The sequence below is a fragment of the Dermacentor albipictus genome, chromosome 2, assembly GCF_038994185.2.
Source record: "Dermacentor albipictus isolate Rhodes 1998 colony chromosome 2, USDA_Dalb.pri_finalv2, whole genome shotgun sequence".
NCBI lineage: Eukaryota > Metazoa > Arthropoda > Arachnida > Ixodida > Ixodidae > Dermacentor > Dermacentor albipictus.
The window spans coordinates 72401481-72427907 of NC_091822.1; the positions used below are offsets into that span (position 1 = coordinate 72401481).

The 26427-nt window shown below is 46.4% G+C and overlaps 1 long non-coding RNA gene across 1 annotated transcript; it reads left to right on the forward strand.

The window, feature by feature from the left end:
- Nucleotides 1-1364: 1364 nt before the first annotated feature.
- Nucleotides 1365-26188, forward strand: LOC135908259 (uncharacterized). Its single transcript, XR_010566263.1, has 4 exons — nucleotides 1365-1397; nucleotides 1458-1701; nucleotides 2596-2725; nucleotides 26050-26188. It is a non-coding gene; the product is annotated as an uncharacterized lncRNA (long non-coding RNA).
- Nucleotides 26189-26427: the final 239 nt, after the last annotated feature.

A 26427-nucleotide genomic window follows, 5' to 3' on the forward strand; every position in this document is an offset into this window, starting at 1 on the left:
GCACACGTTTGGTTGCGCCGTTATAGTAAGTGTGAATTCTGTGTATATTTAGGCAAAATACAATTAGCTATGGCAATTAATCAGCATTTTCGTTTCCAGTATTCCCTCAAAAACAAAATGTATTCTATAGATTGTGCGCCAGATTATCCGATCTTCATAAGTTCAACTCGCGGAACAATTATCATTGCTTGGTAAACATGGGACAAATATTTGACAATAGCGCATGGATACGTGTGAATCTTAGTTGAAAATTATTTGCGCCTCAGCTCGAATCTCATCTACACCGGCCATATCGTAGATGTCCGAACGTATAAATTCATCAAAAATGAAGGTGAGTGCACAAATTTGAACCTACTGTATAAAACGTGGTTGCAGTCGACAATCTGGGAAGATGGTTGGTCCGAATGAAACTTATGACAACTAAAAATAGTTTTCCTTTTAAAAAGATGCGAGAACTGCTGCCAGAGTCATAAATATGAACACGCAGTCTTTTCGTCCTCTTACAATAGTCGATTATATCTTCTGGTATTTACTACGAAAAGAAAAAAAAGGGCAATGAAGCGGGGAACAGAAGGTTATCGTTCGTGCATTTCATTTCTGAACTTCAGACAATTTTTGCTCTAGACACCTTTCTGACTACCGTGCCTTCGTCAGACACCGACCCAGTTCGTTCCTAGCCCTCTCATTTCTTTTTTTGCCCATCGACGCTAAATCCAGTCTTGTTAGCGACTCTGATATCGTGCACTGCATGGTCCCACTTCTTCAATGCTAGCCATTGACTACTTTCTTAAGTCACTAGCTCTTGAATCACGAGCTAGTAGCAACCCCAGCTCTCATACATTTCCTTGCCATGAGCGAGGTGAGAGCGTCACGCTGTTAAAGTTATGTTTGCAAAAACAGGCAGAAAAACAGTGCCTTAGGCAATATAATCCCATGTAGAAGGATCGACATTTGGTGAGTTGGTACTGGTGGAACATTTTGAACTTGAACATCTTGTGCTTCCCCTTCAGGATCTTCAATATAATCCCATTTTACAACGAAGCTGCTAAGGCAGCAAGAAGGGATTGAAAACACCATACTGCAGATTTATGTGGTGTCTGGAAAGGACTGGTTGATGCACCACATTTAAATTTCAAGGTAGAGTTGCATGTGAAACCTTATTAAAGCAGAAAAATATCGGATTTCGCAATTTCTTTTCAACGAGTGCTCCTCGATGTATTTTCGTTTTCTCGAGGTTCCCCTCACGTAATCATAAAATTTCATTTCTCCTACATTACATTTTACCGGTTTAAGAATTTGAATTGGTGTTGTTATTGCACAGAACTAACCAAACTCTCGCCTCATCCCTCCAAGTGGGTATGAGTCATAGATGTCTTGGCTAATGCGAAAACATCAGGGTGAGCTAGTGACACAGGTGCCTTAACACCGCATTCTGTATTAAAACCTTTTCATCGCAGGCTCCGCAGGCGAATTCCAGAAGGTTAAGTTTGCGCACCGCGATGTACTTGAACGAAGCCTTTGCTCCGGGCGACGAGGCGTTTCGTGACAACGGTGCGGCGGAGGCTGATGAGATCGTTCACGTTCCACGGCCCAGTAACGAAGCAGGAGGAGCCGCTCCCGATCACTCAGGCGACGGGCCCAGACTCTCCAATCAGGAAAGCTGGACGTCCACAAATGGACTGCGTAGTGAGTTCGAAAGAGGCAAGCACATTTGATTACCAGACGTCATTCTACATCTTCTCTTGACAAAGTTCCTCTCAAGAACGCTGCTGCGAAAACGCGCATTTGATTGGTGCTAGATATGCAAAAGTTGCTCGTCAGAAGCAATTGAAGTAATTACTGTATTTCTACGTATCCTATGCTCATATTGCATTAAGTCATTCTGCTTTTACTCCACGACATCACGTAAAAGTATAGACGCAACACTGAGTGACTCTCACTATCATGGAACAGTTTTTTTTCTCCAATGTAAAATATTCAGTGTGCAGTGCTGAAGAAAGCGCTTATATTGTTGGATCCACGTTACCATATGTAAGTCGTTAGGATATATTTCAAATAGTGCACACAAATTAATTTTTTGAACCTTACATTTTAGCGAAGGTGGACCGTTACGTCTACAAAAAGAAGAGACATTTCCCATTTCTTCCAAAATTCTTTTTCTCCATAACATACTCTACTCTTGCCGATGTTCAAATCCAAATGCTCAGCATTTCACAAACAGCATAGGCTTACCGTCTTCCCTTTCAGCTGTATCCGCCCTTCCCACCCACTAGTAGGAACGGGCAACGCCAAGTGCCATACATTTGTATGAATTTCTAATAGCAGTGGCAAAGCGTCTGCAACATTAAAATTTCGTAAACGTATTCCGCCGAAGACACGTTTTAATTAAAACATACTTCCACATCATATTCGCGATTATTCTAAAACGACACTTCAAACCGTATTAGCTACAAAGCTCAATTACTAGAATTTTTGGTCAACTTATTAAATGCGCTTAATTATATATCGCACTTCACACCCGAAATTCAACATTTCCTCGATAGTTCTTTGTGCAAGATCCAATTGTTCCCTTTGAATTTCACTCCCTCCTTGCAGCGGACATTCTCCACCATGTTTACAGAGGGCGTTGCAGTAAATTGGGCGGAAGGCTTTACGGAGCCAAAAAGAGCGATCGCTGACAACCAAGTCAACCACGCACGCTTCACAAAGTTTGCCGACTTTCAAGGTGAATGTTGTGCGGAGCCAAACGTAATGTATTGCCGTCTGCTTTGCTTCTAGGTTCTATAAGGCAAAGCTATTCCTAATTTTCCTATTGCAATCCCGCAGTCAGCCCTCCGCGATTGGTCAAGAATGCTTGGGTCTCTCCCACTTCGCCCGTCTGTCACGCGATGTCTCGAAAACTGCGACAGCACCCCATCGGAAATGACGTGTACGCACTCACCATGCATGATTAGAGTGAACAAAAAGAAAAATAAATATTTCTCATTCGACGCCTTTCCACCACTAGCCCTCTGCTATTGGCCAAAGAATTTTCGGCTGCGCCCATTTCGCTTGTGTGTTACGCGGCGTCCCAAAACCGCGAAAACTCACCGCTTCAAAGCTACTTGAACGCGTGAAAGATGTATTAATATACCGTACAAAAACTGCACTTCTTGCCTGTACAGCCAGAGACTGCCCTGTTGCGAAAGGAATAGAAGATGGCTGCCGGCCGATTGCTCAGGCACTCGCTACTCGCGCCTGCCGGATAGCATCGGTTCATTTGCGTAAAATAATATTTTTCCGTGGCCATATAGCGTTATCGAGCGCTTTCGACACGTTTACAGTATCACTCTGCCAGCTCTTCTTTGCTGACAATCCATTTTAGCGGCATTCTTAACCTTCCATTGCACGCCGCCGCGATGTTCGACCAGCCACCGCATGCGAAGTAAGGGTAAGTGGACCAATCGCAGACGCCAGCGCGACCTTCTTTATCCGGTTATCTATTTTCGCTGCGCTGGCTCAGCATCATCTAAATCTTATAAACGAGGAGAGCATTTTATTGGGCTCTTCAGGCAACGCTGCAGGTCACCACCCGATGCTTGCGTCGGCTGTTACGTACATTCGACGTCAGGGGATTAAAATAAAAACACATTGGAGTTGTTTTACGCTATACGGCCCCTGTTCAACCTATGACGGAGAGGCCCGTGAGCAGACCACCGGGAATTGTTCAACGCGACCAAAGTAAAATAGAAGCTATGGCATCGCTACTCTTAGGGCTGCTGTTAATGCGCTGCGCGATCGTTTCAGCAATGTTTTACTTTATTTCAGAGATGTCCTTTCCCATCGCCCATATTTTCGCCGATTTCTTCGAATCCGCTGCTCGCTGACATGGTCACAGCCATTTTTGTGGCTGTATTCTATACGCCTTCTAGCATACGTTCTCTGCACCATTAGCGCCCTGACGTGGCAAGCTCGCTGTCAAATGCTGTTGACATTCTTCGTGTTTGCATTCACTGTGCATACATTATATTGCAGAGCCTCCTTGAGCAGTGCAGCTCGGCGTTAGGCACAGCATTCGCCCACTATGTATGAGCGTTCGCGCACGCTTTGGTTACACGAGCAATACCATACCATGACCCGTTGTATGCTTTCCCTCGTAGAGGCGATGGTGCGTCGGTGTTGCATTCCTGTCTCGAGTAGCCCTAGAAAGGATATTCAAAATAAACAGCCTCCTGCAGGGACGTCTCTGTCAGTAGGCTTTTGGTGTGTTGCGACAGAATTTGCCCGAGCACACAAAAGTTATACCCTCCTGCCAGGGGCGTAGCCAGGAGCGGGCTTATGGGGCTTCAGCCCCACCCCGAAATGTTTTCGTGCTGTCCATTCACCGCCCACCCAAGCAATCCCCGGTTCCAGAAATCATTGAGAATTTTCTCTAGAATGTCTTTTTCACGCTCAGCGCGAACCTTGCGAACTCGGGCTGGATTTCGCGCAGCGCCCATGCACCGGGAGTCACATAACGCAAGAAGCCCCATCCGAGCACAGAGTTTCAAGGGCGTTTTGATGGCGAACGGGCTCGCCACGGCACCTTGCGGAGGCCGCGGAATCAACGCAGGGCATGGATGTCAATTCCGAAATTTATGGGTATAGAGTTTTCATGAACTTTTGATTTAAAAGGTGCATTCACATTTCGAAAGTTGCGCTTTAGATTTACAATTGCGGAACTTTGTGGGTTTGATGTTACTATAAATATTGGACGCCAAAGGTGCATTGACTTTTCTAAAGTCTTACAGCGGACCATACAACGAGTCAAGGCAAATCAACACACTATCAGACGAGTTGACAAAGCCAGCAGCGAGGTCCGATCAGATTAAGCGTTCTGGTGGTTAATTTTTGCCGTCAGGACAAAAAAAATATCAACATTTTTTTTCACCTACGCCAAAGCATTCATGTCAAGACACTAAAGTCAGCAAAGGTAACTGCGTTCTTATTGATTTTTTCTACTTCGACTTTTATTCGCGAGGACACATTGAGCCTCTACATTTTTTTTTGTCCTCGCTACCCTACCCGCGGGCTGCCAGAGGCAGCCAGAGTGCCTGCGTTTTTCTCGTGTTGCTCCGACCACCGCGCGGCGCACTTCGGTGCGCGTTCGCTTTTCTCTGGCCGAGTTGATTTTCGTCTGGCAGAGTTTTGGGCACTTCTCTGGCTAGCAGACGAGAAAAAGAAACTATCGTCGCTCGCCGCCATCACTGTGGGGACTCGACGAATTGCACCGCGTTCGCTTGAGCGCGACCTCTCCGAAAAGTATTGTCTCGCCAGTGTAGGATACCGAGCAGTATACGTATGGTTCTCGGTGGACCAAGTGTGTCACGTTTTCTTCAATATTCTTTCAGTAGCTACATTATGTGCCCAAAGTAGGCATTCGATTGTGGCCAAGATACCTTGCGCTACCCAGATACCCAGCCCCACAAAGGGAAAAAAACAGGCATTGCTGTGGCGCTACGAATTGTCGTATGGTGAAAGTTCGATTTTGTTCCATCGGTTCTTCTTTTGCGGACAGTAATGGGCCAGAGGACGCTTCAGTTGCCGGATAGGCTTATGATATAGTATTGCGATAGCAATTATATGGACACTCCAGGCGCATTCATGCCGTCGCCGTCGCCCTCATGTTTCGTATAAAGTCCAAGGGCGATGACATCGTGACCGCTCACCGCATTCTGTATGTGCGAGTGAAAGCGTATGGAGGGGGATGGGGGGCTGGAATGGGTCAGACGACGATGGTGGCTCAGTCTTGTGCGCGCAAAAGAGAAAAGCGGGGAGCAAGCGCGCCGCCTCCCGTCGCGCGCGATACATCGGGGGGAGTGGACGGAATGGGGGTGGGATCTAGGATTCTGGGAATCCGTGATTGTGCAACATGTTTATTTGCCTTCTTTCATGCATTGTATACAGTTACTTTTTTGGATACGTAGATTTATAGAAGACTTATCATCATCATCGTCATCAGCCTAGTTACGCCCACTGCAGGGCAAAGGCCTCTCCCATACTTCTCCAACTACCCCGGTCATGTACTAATTGTGGCCATGTTGTCCCTGCAAACGTCTTAAGGTCATCCGCCCACCTAACTTTCTGCCGCCCCCTGCTACGCTTCCCTTCCCTTGGAATCCAGTCCGTAACCCTTAATGACCATCGGTTATCTTCCCTCCTCATTACATGTCCAGCCAGCCCATGCCCATTTTTTTTTCTTGATTTCAACTAAGATGTCATTTACCCGCGTTTGTTGCCTCACCCAATCTACTCTTTTCTTATGCCTTAACGTTACACCCATCATTCTTCTTTCCATAGCTCGTTGCGTCGTCCTCAATTTCAGCAGAACCCTTTTCGTAAGCCTCCAGGTTTCTGCCCCGTAGGTGAGTACTGGTAAGACACAGCTATTATAGACTTTTCTCTTGAGGGATAATGGCAACCTGCTGTTCATGATTTGAGAATGCCTGCCAAACGCACCCCAGCCCATACTTATTCTTCTGGTTATTTCAGTCTCATGATCCGGATCCGTGGTCACAACCTGTCCTAAGTAGATGTATTCCCTTACCACTTATACCACAGGATACTTATACGTATATTTAAATATCTTGTTGCGGGGTTTTGTGCATACGTGCAGTGAACTTTGTTTCCAGTGACACTTTTCTGCCTTTTATCAATATGTATCTTCGCATTTGTATATTCCATCGTATCTCCGCATTTCTAATGCACGAAGGCGATTAAAATGAAAGTGAGCCAACCCACCCCGCGCAATAACTGTTCGGCCCATCATCTGGGAGGCATGCACGTGACACATAGGCATCTCTCTATTACAAAAGTGACACGCAGGTGTAAGTATCAAGGTTGTTTAATGCTCTCATACACTGGGTTGAACATGGTTGCGCGACATAATGGACGCTCTAGAAGTTGAGCAGCGTGGTGCCCTTCTGTTTTTGACAGTTGAAGGTATTTCCCAAAAAGAAATTAGTCGCCGTATGGCTGCCGTGTACGTTCAACATAGCATTTCATTGGCCACCATGAAGCGTTCGAGGAAACGGTTCAAAGAATGACATGAAAGTTGCCAAGACGATCCAACGCCGGGCCAAAGCCATCGTGCGATCGCCCCTAACAAAATTGCAAAGGTTGATGGGCTGATGACATAAGAACGGAGGATAAGCATCGATGAAGTTGCAGAGCGTGTGAACATCAGACACGGTTTGGTTCACGCCATAATTCATCTCGGTTACCTCGGTTATTCGCTCTTGTGTGCGCAATGGTTGCCCAAGATTTTGAACTACCTCCAGAAGACGGAGAAGTTGAGCACTGCCTTGAGTCATCTGATCAGGTATCACAATAAGGGTGACGACTACGTGTCTCCGATTGTGATCGGGGACGAACCATGGTGCCATTTCTACGAGCCTGAAACACCACCGCAAAGCTTACAGTGGAAACATTTGAATTCACAACCCGCAAGAAAGGAAAAGCCGTCATTTCCGCCGGAAAGGTGTTGTTGCCTTTTTTTTTCCATCGTCAGGGGCCATTATTGATAAATTTGCTAAATCTTGAGAAACTATCAGTTTGTTTCGTTATTGTAAAACGCCAGATCGGCTGCGTGTCACAATCAAGAACAAACTACGTGAAAAATTGACGAATGGGATCATCTTGTTCCACGACAATGCCGCCCCACGTCGCTGATGTGGTTGATACAAAACTGGCAATGTTCAAGTGGGAAACGCTGCAACATCCGCCATACAGCCCAGACCTATCGCCTTGCGACTTCCACTTTTTGGAGCATTTGAAAAAAAAAAACAGCTCAAGCGAACCAGATTCGTGTGGGACGATGACATGAAAGGGTCAGTTGCAGACTTTTCGAAGCAACAACTCAAGGAATTTAATGAGACGGGAATCACGCGACTCTTTAGACAACGGCACAAATGTCTAAATGATCATGGAGACTACTTTTAAATAAGGCACCCAGTTTGTCATATATTCGCACTGGCTGGCATTCAATTGACTCGCCCTCGTTTATTTTGCAGAACACCTGCTCTTTATACGTGCTCTCTGTTGCGTCTATAATTTCTGTGCACTTACTCACAATACACGACCGGTGACAGCTGCTCCTGCGTAATACATTGGAATAAATGACAGCGTCATTGAGATTTTTCACTGGCTGCTGCATATGTACAAGAATCTAAACAAGGTTCTTGAATGACAAAGTTTCATTACAATATTTGTCCTCAGCTTGTTAATATCATGGCCTTTAGACTTTTCGTATCAGGGGCATGCACTGCCTTGCTGGTTTCGAACTGATATAGTTCTAAAGTTCATGTGATATTTTATTTACTTATTAAATAGAGAAAAAAACACGGAAGCATTGATATCGGTTATATGGGCACAATTTTTGGCACATACAAGAATATTCTTTTATGAAAAAATACATATTTTACTTGTTTTGACAGTGCGTAGCTTTCAAGAATTGGTTTGCAGCATCTTTAGCAATGACAATGCAGTTATTCATGTATTTGATTCCCAGACAAATTGCTTGAGAGGAAGCTTTAGCTCGCGCCCAATTGCGACGCGGCCTATTCAAATACATGTAAAGCGCAGAAACGCTTTTCTGTGATAACCCCCGGATAGCTTTTAATGAAAGTTGTTGCATTTGATGGAGAAAGTTAAATTCTAGTGTCTCTTGGAAGCGGAATTTCGATTTAGAACCTGAATATTGTTTAAATATTTTGAAAAACTCGAAAGCTAAAAACAAAGCACGATGTTTACAAACTAATAGCTCTGAAACAAGCGCACATGTTGCTCTTCAGTAAACGGCGTCTATTATACCAGTCAAAGCAGAAAAATTTTGGTTTGTCAATCCGCATCTTAGGTGAATTGGTTACGTAGTGTTCTAGAATTCTGCGAAAGCCGTATTTCCATAATGCTATTTTTCTTGAGATTCACGTGTAACATGAAAATTGTGTCCACTGCAGATGTACCATGAGGTGTAATTCACATAACTGTGATATCATTTTACATTGCTGAATTACATAGTTTTAAACTTGATAGTTTATATTTCTGAAAATTGACGATTTTGGTAAATTTTAATAAAGAATTGACAACCCAAATGAAAAATTCGAAACCAACAGTCACTCGAATATAAGTTTTTCTTTAAAATGCAACAAACCTCGCCAAATTTGGTGCATTGGTTGCCGAGAAAAACGAATTCTCCTTCTACATGTATTTAGGTACGAGCACCCGAGCTAAAGCTTGCTCTTAAGGTGAGACCTAGCTGCATTGTGAGCCCCCCCCACCCCCGAACGAAATTTCTGGCTACGCCACTGCCTTCTGCGAGTAGCGTGTGTGGCTTAGCCGTCTCCGGGGGAAAGGGAATCCTAGGGTCAAGCCAAGGCTGAGTGATTGGACCTTCATGACCCATCGGCTGAGACAAAGCACCCCTTTAGCCTCTGTGTCACGTAGACGGCACTCCCGGACTGACCCATCCGGGGAAATTGGCAGTTGCCTTTTCCTATCCTCCTCTCCAACCTTCGTTTTTCTCTCGAACTTCCAATCTTCCTTGTGTACTCCTCCTCTTACTTCCGATTTTTTCAGGATGCCTGGGTTACCCTGCCGTAATCTATTCAACCTAGAGTATATTACGTTACATGGTAGTTGCATACAGCTGGCCTCTGCCTTTTCGGCTCTCGCAGCGTCACCTTATTGGGCTCAGTCGTGGGCGGCGGGCGTAGCTATCGAAGCGAAAGAAGTTACCCGCGGCTTTAAGTACCTTTCCTCTACTTCCTTATCGCCCTCTTTCGAATAGTGGGCGCTCCGAAGAAACGCTCCAAATGTTTGCCGCACGCAAAGAATCCGCACGCTGCTAGCACGGGATACATAGTCAATCCCCAAAAAGAGAGCAAGGAGCATGTCACTATTCACCGTTGTGAAAGTTCTCATCAACGCGATACGTACCGGGTACAAAATCACTAAAATGGCTTCCTGCAACCTACGTTTGAAGTAGGTGACAAGTCCCAACATGAAAGTTTACAAATCCTCTGGCTGTTGGTGATGCTCAAATCAGATTAACCACACTTCGCTCCATGAACACATCTAGAGGTGTGGTATCAGATGACTGTCTCTTGAATCTCAGCGAAAACGCACTACTTGAAGGATGCAAGGAGCAGGATGTTCTGAAAGTGCAAAGAATAATGATCAAACCCGACAACAAAGAAATTCCTGCGAGCCATGTCGTTATCAGCTTTGCTACAAGTGTAGAGGAAACATCTCTTGATACAGGGTGCAAAAACACGAGTAAGACAATATATTCCAAATCCCCGTAGATGTTTCAAATGTCAAAGATTTAGCCATGCCTCACAAAGCTGCGGAGGCTGGCTCACTTGCGCAAAATTTGGTGAACAAGAACACGCTTCCGACATCTGCTCTGGCACAACCCACTGTGCGAACTGAGACGGTGATCATGCAACATATTCCCCATCCTGTCCTACGTGGAAAAAAAGAAAATAAATATCCTTACACTGAAAGTTAAAGACAACTCATTTCAGGAAGTGCACAAACGTCTTTTGTTCAGTCATACCGCAGGATATGCTGGTGCGGCGCATAGGGAAGTAATGCCGCAGCAGACTCCAGCATCTGCCCAACCCACAAAGGGCATGGCCGCGGCAGTTCCACGTGGACGGTCCATCGACCTCTGATTTGGTGACCTCCAAGTCTTCGTTTCTTCAGGCGAGGAGCGCCCCGAAAGCACTGCGCTCGTGTGAGCCGAAGTCCAGCGGCTCCCAGGAGTGGATGGGCACAACCCAAAATGAGGCGGCGCATCCCGCGCCCCGCGCGCGGCGCGAATCCCGCAACCGCTAGACAGCCAAACCCCAAATTAAGGGGACTAGAAATTTTCTGTATGCCAACTTGAGTAATCTAGACACACACACTACAAAAAAGGATGCAATGTGGATATACAAATATTACACTGGAACTGGAGAGGCATATGCTCAACCTCGATGACATTGAAGAACCTTACATAACTACAGTCACAAGGTGCTGCGTGCTAGGAGAGAAATATCAATACACAAACATTATCCAGCACTCAGCTATTTTCCGGAAATACCCACACGGCGCTGTTGCATCGTCCGGCGATCAAGCTATAATAGTCGACGCAAGCATTGCCTGTCGGCCACAGCAACTCCGCATTGCTCTTGATGCAGTTGCTACAGAAACACTGCTATTCTGTAGCCTAGTCACCATCACGTCTTTATACGTCCCCCCAAGCTATCAACTCTCCAGAAGAGAATTTCAAAAGTTTATTGATGTCCATCACCCTTGCATAGTCGTAGGTGACCTAAGCACGTATAGTATATTGTGGGGCCACTTTAACCATGATGCGAGAGGACGGCTAATAGAAAGCTTTTTTTCTCTTCAAGTGCCTGCTTGCTTAACAAGTGGTATAAAGTTTGTAAACAGGGATAAAGTGCCTCAGAAAGGCTGGCCAACGTTTCGATAGGAGGACCTACCTTCGTGAAAGGCGGCCTCGTCATACTCGGCATGTTAGTTTTAAAGGGTTAGTGCGGTGACGTCACGTGCGTTTGTTGTCGGTGGCGGTTGGTTATAAAGGGAGACACGTCAGAGGTATTGAGAGCTGTCGTCTGACTTCTATGCGCGTCGTTCCCAAGATGAGGGGAAAAGCGCGGGAGAGTGGGAAGGCGGGGAGAAAAGAAAAGAAAGACAAAGGGAGAGAAAAAACGGGTGGAGCACACCAAGAGGGAAAAAAGGAAGGGGTCATGGGAGAGCGTTGGGGACGCGAGAGGTTAGGGAGCATTCAGGGGTGTCGTTGGCGGCATGTTTTGTGGCATTAGAAGAGCCGGTCAGGCGGTCAGTGCGCGAGTAACACAAAAGACAAAAAATGAGTTGAAAAAGTGACTTGAGTAGCATAGCAGCAATGCGTCGAGTAATCTTGAAGTAGTTAAGATGGCGACAAGGAGTCTGCAGTGCAATGTATGGGGGTAACATGAGGGCAGCGGCATCCTCTTTCAAGGGATGTTATCCCCAGTCGCTCAACGTAGATGTCGTTACGGCGGAATACAGAAATGGCGATACCCTGTGTGGCTGAGGCACCGAAAAAGGTATACTGATGTCTGGGACTTCGGAATTTGTTGGTGAGGGTGCTTCGAAAAACATAAAGAAACAACGGACAAAGAAAGAAAAGAGAGGGGGGGAACCGAAACCGGAATAACAAATAGGGTGACGTGCGCAGAAGCGGCCAGGGGAAGTTATATATTGAAAGAGGGAGGTCGTACAGTAAACGTAAAAAGATGAAAGAGTACATTAAATTGAGTAGTACGCAGGAAAAAATTTTTGAAATCGAGGAATAGGTGGGGTTAAGAATTAAGGTTAGCTAGTGGCATAATGTGTTTTGTGTCTTGGTTGACGATATGAGAATTTTGTGATTTAAGTTACCGCTTTTAACGATTATAAGTTGCCACGTGCGAAATTAATTCCCGTCGGGTGTAGGCAATTAAACTTGTGTATAAGGTATGATTCCGTATATTTCCTTTCGCGAGGTGAACGGAAATTTGTTTGTGGTGTATAGAGCCTTGCTTTGTCAAATATATGACTATGTTCATTAAAGTGGCTGGCTACTGTTCTAAGTAAACTGTGTTTTGTGTCCGCGCGGTGACCGTTGAGTTTTGTATTAATAGAACGAACCAATATTCCACAGCCCTGAAGACAAAATATTTTCTCCCAGAGACCTAACCATAGCGTCCTCTACAATTATGGCACATCTGGAATGGGATTTCATTATGAACCCCTATGGAAGTAGTCACTTCCCCATCGTTCTAACCCTTACAAAACCGTACTCTACACTCGCTCCTCAATGGAAAGTCAATTCAGACGACTGGACCACGTTTCGCGACCTAATACACTTGACCTGGAACGATATCCGTGTACTTTCTAGACGTTGCAGTAGCATACAAAACAGCGTTTATTATTCATGCTGCATCAGTATGCATTCCCTAAACAAATGAGTCGCCTTCGAATCTGCGTATTCCACGGTGGGTTGAGGAGAGCAGAGAAACCTAAAAAAGCAAAACAAGGATTCAAATTTCCTTCGTAACTCCCCAATCACAGACAACCTAAATAACTTCAAGGCGATTAGGTCACAAGGTAGAACACGCGACCGTGCTAAAGGGAAAGTTGGGAAAATTGATAAATTGCATCAGTTCTTATACAGACGAAAGAAAAGCTTGAAACAAGGTGAACAAAATGAAAAGCTATAAAACTCATCCTCTACCATTAGTAAATACAGAAGTAGGCGCTATTGAGGACCAATCTGATTCTCTAGCAGCAAACTTCCAGTACATCTCATTACATCCATACACTTCTAAAATACCAGCGACAAGCAGAGCGACTGCCTGTGGGTCGGAAAGGCACAAGTGAAGTATACAATCCTCCATTTAGCATGGCGGCGTCCCAGGCCTCACTGAATAGTTGTAGAAAGTCGGCTCCAGGGAGTGACAGAATATTGTATAAAATGATCAAACGCTTACAACCTGAACCCCAAATGATAATATGGTCGCTCTTTAATTGCATCTTTTCTGCCGGCTACCTACACTCAACTTGGAAAATAGCAATCCTAATTTGTCTGCTATAAGAGGGCACTGATGGTTCATCCACCATTATAGTTATTGTCATATGGCTGTGTGAAGTAGTCATGCAAACTTTGAGAAAACAAGTAATCGGCGCCTAATCGATTTTTTTTTAAACAGCACAATACTCGATCCTTGCATTGCGGTTTCAGGAAAGGTAGATGCATAACAGATCTCATTGTCCGCATCGAGACAAATATTCGTGAAGACTTTGTGCGCAAACAGATTTACTGAGGCATACGATTTGCCTCAGTAAATCTCAGGCAACTGAAACACCTAAAACAAGCACAGAAAACATATACCTATTACAAAAGAAATTTTGCGCCTAATAGATGATGCACCATACCTTAGCCACTCTGTCCCGTTGTTTAGAAAACACCAACTGCATGCACTGTGAAATATTACATACAAAAAATAGCTTTAGCTAGTTACGTACAAATGCATTCCGATCCTACCACTTTGGTCATCAGTAGCTAATGAAAACACACACCTACGACACCCGGCGCTTATGTTATAATAAGGAAAACATACGTACGAACTACGGCACCCAGAAACTTAGCTGCATAATTTCCAGTTTTTTAAACGATCTCCATCCTGGTGTAAACATGATCCAGGAAAGTAAATCATTCAAAGCTTTCGAAAACAGCATCACTATGTATCTGTTGTCACTGCAGGTATGACCACTCTTCTTGTTTTGTCGGTTGTTTCTTACAATATTTTCCCAATTGTACTTAAACGTTCACTATGAAATAACTCCAATTTCAATGTTATCCAACCACTCTGTATTTCCATCTCGTTTAGTGTTTATTTTATGCGCTGAGTATCTTGTGCTCTCGGATGGAAGCAAGAAGGGCGCAGACTCCTTGTCAGGCAACCATTTGCATTTTGGTCTGCGCCCTAGGCAACTGTACCATACGTTGTCTGATTAAACTCTTTGATACAACTTGGCGCTTCGGAATGCTCCGCGATCTCTCTGGAGTGGGATTCCGAGGCAACTTAATCAACGTGATTCAGAGTTAGCTTTCCTGTCGCCAGTTCTGCGACAGAGTTGGAAACGTTCTGGGTCATCCATTTGTGCAGGAGACTGGTGTTGCACAAGGTGGTGTGCTGAGCTGCACGCTTTTTATTGTCAAAACCCACGTACTATGTTTTACTCTGTATATACTGGCACGCACTAGTTACGCCAGAAGTCGAGGAAGAAGAAGTGTGCGCGGTAGCTGCTGCAAAAACGAACTGTAAACGGCCGTTTGTTTAGAACTGACTGTCACGAGAGGAAAAGCCAGTCAAACTGGTGGAGGTGCTGGGTACGCATCCATCGTATGTCTACGTGTCTTGAACCAGAAGCTACTGATGCCAGTACCTCGGCGACGGCAGAAATCTATCGAAGCAGCCGTCGCCTCCAAGGTCTTCCACCACAATACAGTCGCCTGGCAAGCTCTATGAGGAAGATGTCAACAACTGCCGCCAGCCAAACCGAGGGGATCCCAAATGCTGCAGTACCACGCATTCTCAACGCGCTTCGCACGCCTAACCCATTCCATGGCGACGCCTTTGAGGACGTCGAAGACTGGTTGGACCATTTCGATCGTGTCGCCGCCTTTAACGACTGGGACGATCGCCGTAAGTTGAAGAACGTCTACTTTTCCCTTTTAGACGCGGCGAGAGTATGGTACGAGAACCACAAAGCCTCATTTACCAGCTGGCAGGAGTTTTACCGACTGCTTTGCGAAGCCTTCAGCACACGAGCTGGCAGGAGTTTTACCGACTGCTTTGCGAAGCCTTCAGCACTCCCGAAAGGAAAGAAAGAGCCGAACAGGCACTGTCTTCGAGGTTCCAAATACCAAACGGAACCGTCGCCATGTTCGTCGAACACATGACGCGATTGTTCCGTCAAGCCGATCCACTAATGCCAGAAGACAAGAAGGTGCGTCTGTTATTGCGAGGCGTAAAGGAACAGTTTTTCGCGGGCCTCGTGCGCATTCCTCCTACAACAGTCTCTCAGTTCGTTCGTGAGGCAACAGTCATGGAACGTATGCTTCGTCAGCGTCTCTCGCAGTATTAACGCCAGACCACCATGACTGCTGCATGCTTTCTCGTACCTGCAAATGATGACAGGTAGTCCCTTACCGAGCTAATACGACAAATTGTTCGAGAAGAACTGCAGAGGTCATATGCATCGGCTCCGGCACCTCCCAGTGCCGCGGTTCTTACGGATGTCATTCGGGAAGAAATCGGCAAAGTGGTTCATCCCTCGCCACCAACACGACCCGAACCTCCCACGTTCTCGTACGCGGATGCTCTTCGGGCTTGCGCGCCGTCGACGGGCCGTTTTTCGCAGCCGCCTGCTGGGATTTCTCGACGCTCCCCAAGTCCGATCCACCGCCCGAATCCGCAAGCACCCTTTCATCCTCGTCCGCGCAAATCTACAGTATGGCGGGCCCCCGACAGCAGTCCGTTGCGCTATCACTGCGGGGAGGCTGGTCACATGTATCGCGACTGCCAGTACCGGCGGTTTGTTCTGCGGGGATACCATCCGGACGCCCGTTGCCCACGCTATGGCGAACGCCCGCACGAAATCGAGCAATACTTAGAAAGTAACCGGCTTCCTCCTGCCCCACAGCGAAGACAGTCACGGTCGCCTTCACCTCGTCGGTGCGCGTCCCCAAACCGTGCTCGACCCGCCTTTGATTCCGCTGGAGTCAACGGTGGAAGCCCGCGCCGGGGAATCTGAAAACGGTGACCTCCAGGGTTGAGGCCGCTGTCATGCGAACCGTCAAATATCCTCCGCCGACGCCATCACCTCGCGACGTACCGCTGACGCCTTCATTCGAAACTGCAAAAAGAACTTCTGCTGCTATTACTGCTTCCATCGACAATTATCCGGTAACTGCACTTGCCGATACGGGAGCTGACTACTCGGTTATGAGTGCCACACTGGCCACTCGGCTACGCAAGGTGCTGACAGCGTGGGACGGCCCACAACTGATTACGGCTGGAGGACACCTCGTGTCACCCATTGGACGATGCACCGCCAGACTTGCAATTTCTACTTCGACTTTCGTAGCGTCTTTGCTTGTGCAGCCCAAGTGTTCTCGGCTAGTTATGCTGGGTATGGATATTCTCCTGGAATATGGGGCGATCATTACCCTCATGACTTGTTCGAGACTTTTTCTATGTTTCTTCGGATTCGAGTGTGGAGGATGAACATCACCGCACGGCGTTACGCGTGGTCGATGACTGCGTGACGTTACCGCCTCGAAGTAGCATCTTCGTCCTCGTTGAATGCCCCGAAGACCAACTAGCAATAGGCATCGCCGAAGGTAACCTCACCATATTGCTGGACCGCGAAGTCGGCGTCGCACGAGGTCTCGTAGAGCTCCAACAAAGGCAAACCACGATTCTAGTTACCAACTTCAGTGGCGAATACAAGCACTTTGCGAGGCATACCACCATGGCCTACTTTGAAACGGTGGCCGAGTCCAACGCATGTGCTTCGGTAACGACAATGCCGATTCCGGAACCCAGCGATGTGGACTTGACCAGTCACATCAATGTCAACCCACAGCTAGACCAAAACGAGAAGCAGAGCCTCCTCACTTTGCTATCGTCATTTAGCGACTGTTTCGCCACGACGTCGAAGGTCAAACAGACTGCTTTAATCAAACACAGAATCGTCACTGAACCGACCGTCCAACCTGTTCGCCAACACGCTTATCGCGTGTCGCAGAGAGAACAGGATGCTATTCGTCATCAAGTTAAACAAATGCTCGACGATGTTGTCATTAATGAATCGACATTTCCTTGGGCTTCACCTGTTGTATTAGTTAAATAGGAAGACGGTTCACTACGATTCTGTGCCGGTTATCGCAAACTGAACAAGATCACGAAAAAAGACGTTTACCCACTTCCTCCAATTGACGACTCTATGAATCGCCTGCGACATGCGCGTTACTTTTCTTCTATGGATCTGCGTAGTGGGTACTGGCAAATTGAAGTTGACGAATGGGACCAAGAAAAAACGACGTTTAGAACACCCGACGGTCTCTGTCAATTTAGGGTCCTCCCTTTTCGATTGTTTTCCTCTCCGGCCACATTTCAACGCATGATGGACGCAGTTTTATCTGACCTTAAGTGGAACTCGTGTTTAGTCTATTTAGATGATGTAGTTGTTTTTTCCACCACTTTTGAACAACACATCCAGCGGCTTGAGGCGGTTCTTCAAGCTATCCCCACCACCGGCCTCTCCCTGAAGTCCGAAAAATGTCACTTTGGCTACGAGGAGCTCAAATTTCTAGGTCATATTGTCAGCAGCACCGGTGTGCGCCCTGAGCCTGACAAAGCCATGGCAGTTGCTCTGTTCTCGATACCGAAGACAAAACACGATTTCCGCCAATTTTTAGGGCTTCGTGCGTATTACTGCCGTTTTGTACCCAATTTTTGTGAAATTGTTAAACCTTTGCAACGACTCATCAAGAACGACGTCACATTTGTTTGGGGCCCGGCACAATCCGACGCCTTCCACGAATTTCAGCGACGTCTAGAGGCACCACCGATCCTTGGTCACTTTGACACCGAGGCTGACACAGAAGTGCATACTGATGCTAGTAACGTTGGTTTCGGAGCGACACGCGTACACTTTCAAGCTGGTGTTGAGCGCCTTATTGCGTATGCCAGCCGAACCTTGTCTGCTGCTGAAAAAAAACTACTCAGCAACTGAAAAAGAATGTCTGGCAGTCATATGGGCTATCCAGAAGTTCCGCCCATACCTGTACGGACATCCCTTCCATGTCGTCAGCGACCACCACTCTCTCTTCTGGCTGGCGAATCTCAACGATCCTTCGGGCCATCTCGCAAGATGGAGCCTTCGGTTGCAGGAATTTGATGTGACCATCGTCTATAAGTCTGGTCAGAAACACACTGACGCCGACTGTCTCTCCCGCGCCCCCGTCGAACCCGCACCACTAGATACTGACGACGATTCTGGTTTTCTTTGTACTCTTCCGTCTTTAAAGCTTGCTCAAAAGCAACGCCAAGATTCCGAGTTCCAGCTCTTGATTGAATACCTTGAAGGAAGCCGCCCACAACCCCCACGGCAGTTCACGCGTCACTTGTCCTCTTTCTGCGTACGTGGCGACATCCTATACAAGCGGAACTTTCACCCTACGGCAACCGTTTTCCTGCTCGTTGTTCCCGCTACGCTTCGCGATGACGTTCTACGTGCATGCCATGACGAACCAATGTCCGGGCATCTTGGTTTCACGCGTACTCTCACGAGGATGAAGCAGAAGTACTATTGGCGAAAACTCACAAAAACCATGAAGCAGTACGTCAGAAGTTGTCGAGATTGCCAGCGTCGCAAAGTTCCACCACTGAAACCAGCCGGTCTGCTTCAGCCTGTCTGACCTCCTTGTTCACCTTTTGAACAAGGCGGGATGGATTTACTCGGCCCATTTCCCAAGTCTTCGGCTGGTAACCGCTGGATCATTGTCGCCACCGATTGCCTCACTCGATACTGCGAAACACAACCCGTTCAGCGAGCTACTGCTTCAGATGTTGCTAACTTCTTTATCAAAAATATCGCCCTACGACATGGTGCTCCCGCTGTCGTCATCACAGACCGTGGTATGGCCTTCACTGCCCAGTTGGTCCGAGATATTCTGCAGCTAAGGGGGAGCAACGCACCGTACGGCATCTGCGTATCACCTGCAGACTAAAGGTTTAACTGAGCGTCTCAACAAAACGATTGCGGATATGCTTTCCATGTATGTTGCCACAGATCATAAAAAATTGGGACGAACTGCTCCCGTATGTGACATTCGCGTACAACACTGCCCTTCACGAAACCACCGGGTTTCCTCCTTTTCGTCTGGTCTACGGACGTGACGTTACCACTAAGCTCGACGTGATGCTCCTACCAACTTAGTCTCAACCTACCGCACCAGATACAGACGCCTTTGATAAGCGTGCCGAAGCAGCGCGGCACCTTGCGCGGCAACGAATTCTATCCCGACAAAGTCAAGATGCTCGTCAATACAACATATGCCATCGAGACGTCACATACAACCCGGGAGATCTCGTATGGGTTTGAACCCCTATACGTCAACGAGGCCGGTCAGAAAAATTATTTCGCCGATACCTTGGACCCTACATAGTTTTGCTTCGTCTAAGTCCTGTCAACTACGAAGTTATTTCAGCCGACACTTCGCACCACTCCCGTAGACCACGTTCCTCTGACGTTGTTTACGTTACCAGGATGAAGCCCTACCATTCGCACTCACTCTCATCCACAAACTTTGTGATGCGGCCCCTGTCGTCACGTCCGTTGTCTTTCTCATTTCTTTTATTTTCTCGTCGTGGCATTTAACATCACCCCCACTTTATTTATTTATTTATTTATTTATTTATTTATTTATTTATTTATTTATTTATTTATTTATTTATTTATTGGAGGGAGGGATAATGGCACGCACTAGTTACGCAAGAAGTCGAGGAAGAAGAAGTGTGCGTGGTAGATGCTGCAAAAAACGAACTGTAAACGGCCGTTCGCTTAACTGACTGACTGGCTTTTCCTTTCGTGACAATATGGACGATATCCAGTTAGGTTACAAATCATGTAATCTTAGTATCTCTGATCGATAAGTAGAGTTTGGCTTTAATAAACTGTTAATTCGCCGGACTAGAACGGTTGTAACTTAAACGCTCAAAAAAGTACGTGTGTCTTCTTCTCAAACAAGAGAGGTCCACTACCAGGCCGCGTTATCACCTTCTTGGAGGATTGCTATCTGTGAGCTCCGAACATAAATTCTTCGGTATTATCTTTGGTAATAAAATAGCGTATCTTCCATCTGAACTATCTTAAAGCGAAATACCTCAAGACTACGAATCTGCTGAAGCTCTTATACCGGACATCCTGGGGAAGTGACAGGAGATGCCTCATCAGCTTGTAGAAAGGTCTTATAAGATCGCGCCTTCCATACGGAGCCATATTCTATAATTCTGCTACGCTTAGGGCTTCGAAAATGTTAGATCCCTTCCACCACTTGGCTATCCGCTTGCTAAAGGCGCATTGAGGACTAGTCATGTACAAAACCTGTACGCTGAATCTGACGAATGGTTTCTATAGTTCCAAAGGACATATTTAAGCTTCTAAGCTTTTAAGGTAAACTCAAATGAAGATCATGCATGTTATTCAATTATTCAAGACTTGTCCGTGGACGGGCTGTTTCGTAACCGCCCAGCCACGAGCCCTCATCTGTCCCTCTGGTGGGAAGCACTGTCAGACCAGGCGTCCCCGTTCTAGAGGCTGTCCTAATGGCTTCTACTGAGCTTGCACCGTCTTGGGAGTGGCGTACCACCCAGTATGATATCTTCTTTTCGTAGAAATATCAAACCGGCCACATGTGACCTATCATGAGTCTTTCGGCGTAATGATTGAACGCATCTAAGACACAGTGTGGGCAAGATATGCCGGGAGCGTTTTTTAAGCACAAGCCGCCAACAATCTTATTGTTGGTAGCTTTCACTGCAGAAAGACTGCAGAGAGCCGAGTATCCTAAGCCCCCCCCCCCCCCCCCACTTCCCTTATTTCGGTCGCAGAGAGCGTTCTCAAAAAGATGCGCACGAAGCCGCAAACCTGTGAAGCTCGCCCATGACGTAGGCAGAAGGTAGCTGTGATACTATGCGTTCATACGCTATCACACAATCTGTAAAAGGCGGCCCAGCGTTACGACGTCAAAATTGTGTTCTCCGCCCCCCAAAAGCTCTCAAAGCTTTGAAGGTGTACCGACAGCGTGGCAACCCAGCGAAGTGACGGCGGCACTAAGCCAGACGATTTTTTGTAAATGCGCAGAAGGCGCATTCTGTCAAGTTTCTTTAAGGCGCGGAAACGTTAAGGTTGGACAAAAAAGGAAGTGCTATTGACAAGTTAAGGGAGGCCGTAAACAACGTAAAGGATGCGCGTGAAGGAAAAGATTTTTAACGTTTTCTGGCAAGTCGTTTTCTGACTTACAAGCACTGTTCGCCTGACCTTGGAACACTTCCGTTATCAAGAAGAGAAAAAAGCGCATGACACGGGAAATAGCGGAATCTGTACGGATTCCTAGACTTGGGGAGAAATGTGTCAGCATGGCGGCCATCACGCTTTCAGGCAAAGAGCTGACAGATTTACGCCTGGGCAGGTAGTAATCCCTAGCTCAGACAGCACGTATATATTGGTGAATGATTCACAAAAATTATCTTGAAGTTCAGCGCTCGTCCTTATCGTGAAATCGTCCATGTCATTGTTGCGCTGGCTCCTTTTCAAATATGTACCAACACACCGAATTCACCACACTGTCACTCATCTAGCACTAAACTTGCAACGTACACCCATATAATCTTTTCAAAAAGCTAGCTACAGCTACCGGAGCCTCACCACGATGCCTAGACCTTCTTTCACCTCCAATTCAACGGCATATCTACCAAGGACATTTTACTTCACACATATGGCTGTAGCCTTGTGTAGTCCACTGCAATTAAAACAAACCTTCTGAAAGGTGTTACCTAAAAACATTTTTCACATCGGAGGTCTCCTTTACGTGCTTTTAACACAGCGCACTTTCTGTAAAACGAATTGCAAAAACATCTGCACTATTTACGCATTATAGAAACTTTGTTTTTTATTCACAGCTGAATTTGTGAATATGTTTGCTCCTATTCTGATGCTCGCGACTCATGACAGCGAACAGTGCCCACGTAAAAAATACAAATCGTCTATTACCCGCGCTCGATCAAATGAACGACCACAACCCCTACGTTACAGCTCACAAAGAACAAACGGCTACAATATTTGATAAACTGGAAGATTTAACGGGTCCGTTATTCATACACTCCTTGTATGTGAAATGGCGAAAATTTCTTTATGGGCTGATGTATTGACTTAATTTCTTAACGTTTCCTACGTATCTACAATAATTTCTTGTTTTTGGCGTGTTATGTAGCTCATGCACAGAATGTATACCCCGCGACTCGTTCTGTATGAAGATATGTAGGCTACTTTATATTACTCTTTAGTCTACTGCTTTTTGATATAGTGCCTCTCTTGGGTAATAATGAGTTAGAATTCTTAGCATACTTCACGCAATTTTGGGGAGCTATCTATGTTTGTATGGTTGTGTCTAAGAGTTCTTTCGCCTACCTGGATCACTGTGCAGTCCGTAATCTAATTGGTAGCGTATCGTGCTTCTGTACGGAGAGAACAGGGTTAGATACCAAACGTCGCACTCTCAGTATGTGGCAATGAGTACATACGTGCCGCTCTACAACAAAGCTCTTTCACGCGACATGAGTGCCTAGGTATAAGTGCTGCTGTTCGAAGAGACTTTTTGACGCCGACTTGGAGCACTTGTAACTTGCCACTCGGGCTGCGCTGGTCTTCAGTGAACCTTTTTGATGCCATCTTGGGTCATTGGCTATGTGCCGGTAGTTATGTGCCGCTCTTCGATGAGTGTGTTTCATGCCAACTTCGGTGACTAGGTATGTGCCACCGGGAATGTGCCGCTCTATAATGGCGAAAAAAGAGCCCATAAATTTATCAGATGGTGAGCGTAATCGTGCTCACGTAAGATATGTTCCTGTAGAACATCCAATTGACGCTTTAGCAGGCTTCGCCACGAATGTACTGAATATGTGGCGCTTTTCAATGAACGTATTTCACGACATGGCTTTAGCATGCTGCGCCATGAATGCATTTGGTATGTGCCAGTCTTCAATGGATCTCTCGTCGACTTGGGTCACTTATGTGCCACTGAGTGCGCGGCGAACGAGGGAACCATTGTAAGCGTTTAAAAGAACCGGCACGCCATATTTCTCGTCTCTGAGGCTACGTGCGGCCTTATCGGATGTGCCCCTAGATGGCACAGTGTGCCTGGAAAGAAGCGCAAGTTGAGCGCAGTTGCCGCATGACTCGTTTCTCAGCCTTCGGACACACCGGCGCATCATTGCATTTCGAAAGCCAGGCGCAGGCGCTGTGGCGGTGGTGCTAGATGGCGCCGAGTGTTCATAAAGAAACGCGAAAGAGGAATCACGGTGCAGTACACGCCTCATAGAGAACTCGTTTCAATCTTGATTAATTGCTAAACACATTATCGTCGACAGTCATCGTGTGATGGACTCCGCGTAGTTAAGAAAAAATTGACGTATGCTGTAGTTACAACTAAACCGAAAGGCTACACAGTGGCTCTTTGACGACCTTGTATAAACTTACATTGTGTAAAATCACGGAGAACGAGCTAAAATATTATCACATTGTTCAGTAGCACGCGCCGGCAACAGATTCAAGCAGCGCCGTACCGGTCTGCAGAAGCCAGAGAGGTGGACAGGCTAGCTGCGCGCGATTATTCTTCGTACGGTGAAAACGTCAATATCGAGTCTTTAGGCGTCTAGATTGCAGATCGTTCTCTCACCAGTGTAGCATAAATGCGTTGCCCGTGGCGCGCGCTCATGTTACGCCACACTATATCCATGGCTTCAGCGCTTGACGTCTAAACTACTTGACCGGGAAACAGGCGCAGAAACACACTCTCATGACTGAACTTCTTGCGGATAGCTTCCCGAGTGTTTGTTGCACGCTAAGTAAAAAGTGCTGTTTATAATTTTTTTTTCTGAAAAAAAATGAACTAAATTGTATTCGAAAAGATTCAACGGCAGAAGACAGCAGGGTTTGGGAGTTTTCCTGTGCCACAACGGCATGAATGCCGAAAAATACTACTCGCCATTGTAGCTCCATGTCGATGGCGTTCTACTGCACAGCACGAGGATGCGAGTTCAATTCTCGGCCATAGCAGCAGCATTTTGACATAGTGAAATGCAAATACGTTCATGTACCATCCTTTGATGCACGTTAGAGAACCCCAAGTATTCAAAATTATTCTGGAGCCGCGCACTACGGCTTACCTGATAGGCCCGCTCTTGCCTTGGGACGGTGAGCACTAGAAATCGATGAAGTCGTCAAGAAAATAACTTGAAATGTATGACGCCACTTTCATGTACAGGTTTCGCGGGGAAATTAGAAAAATCAGAGCTTGGTCTTCAGTATCTTTTCTCTATAGTAATGAAGTGACAGTTGTTGCGCGAGTTCGAAAGTTTTTATTTCTTGGAAGTAGGACCACAGAAAGAGACAAACATGGAATGACACTTTATTCACTGCACGGAATGAACAGCGTTTGCGTTCACAGTATTATTTCGTGTTCATGCCTTCCTGTGCGGCCGTTTCGGAGAGATAGTAAGGAACCATTTGATGGTGCGATATCTCAGCAACCTATGGTTCGCAGATGAAATTGTGTTGCTCAGCAATGATGGGAATCGCAACCAATGATTGATGTTAGTCGAGAAAGTACAATAGTAGGGTTCAAGAGTAAGACCGAACACAAAAGTAATATTGATAGCCGGACAGGCGAACGAAAATTCATGATTGACAGTCAGTTTCTAGAATCTGTGCAAGGCACGTTTATGTAGATCAGTTGCTCACAAATACCATGGTCATGCGAAGAAAATTTGCAGAATAAAAATGGGTTGAAGCACTTACGGCAGGCATTTACAACTCATGACCGTCCGCTTACCGCTATCATGGGAACTAAATGTGTACAATCATTGCATTCTACTGGTGCTAACATATGGGGCAGAAAGTTGGAGGTTGAAAAGAAGCTTGAGAAGAAATTCTGGACTGCGTGACGAAGAGACATGACGCGAAGCTAACGCGAAGAGACATGAAGACAGCAGTGTGGATGAGAGAGGAAACGCGGGTAGCCGATATTGAACTTGACAGCAAGAGGGAAAAAATGGATGTAAGCAGGCCATATAATGCCTAGGGCAGATAACCGGTCTATTAGGCATACAGAATTGGTACCAAGGGAAGCTAAGCCCTGTCAAGGGCGCAAGTGAATTAGGTGGCGTGATTAAATTAGGAAAGTTACAGGCATAACTTTGAACCAGCAAGCACAAGGTAAAAATAATTTGAGACCTCGGGGGTCACTTAGTACTGCCATGCATATAAAATGAAATGTGCTGAGCTGATGATGATGATGAACCTCATGAGGTAAAATTGTTGAAAATAGTGAGTGAGTGAGTGAATAAACTTTATTACGGAGGCCAAGCTTCTAATGCCTGGAGGTGGGCCTAGGCCTGCTCCCCGACCGCAGCTGCTTCTCAGGTCTTGGGATTGTCAGCTGGTCGTCCCACTGGTATTTTGTTGGTTCTTGGGTGGGCGTTCTGGGCGGGCTCTTTTGGCATTCCCAGACCATGTGGTAATGTGGAAAGGAAAATATAGAAAGATATTTAGTCATTCTATACTCACTGAGCGCTTCACTTTAGTGTCATGTCTTTAGGGCAGTTCATAAAGAAGGATCCCTCTCTATTCTGTGACGCCACGCAGGAGCCGGCGATTGTTTACAGCAGCCCGAATACAACGGTGGCCAGCGCCTCCTCAGCACCGTGGACCGCTACGCGCTGGGCATCATCCAGCTGCTGATCATCACTTTGGCGACCTTGGCTTTCATCTTCGTGCCCCTCGCCTGGCACCACCTGACGCACTGTCGGGCAGGGGAAGGTGGTAATTGTAGTGGGCCTGTACTAATTTGAAAGGAACAAACGACAGGTCGATGCGCTATTGAGCTCGAACTATGCCGCTCTTACAATTTGCGGCGCGGTTGCCTGCCGTGTTAAAGGACACGAAATGGGACGGTTACTTCCAATAGTCAAACGGAGCTTTCAGGCGAATAATGCACCTGGAAATCAAAGTTATTCTTCGGGG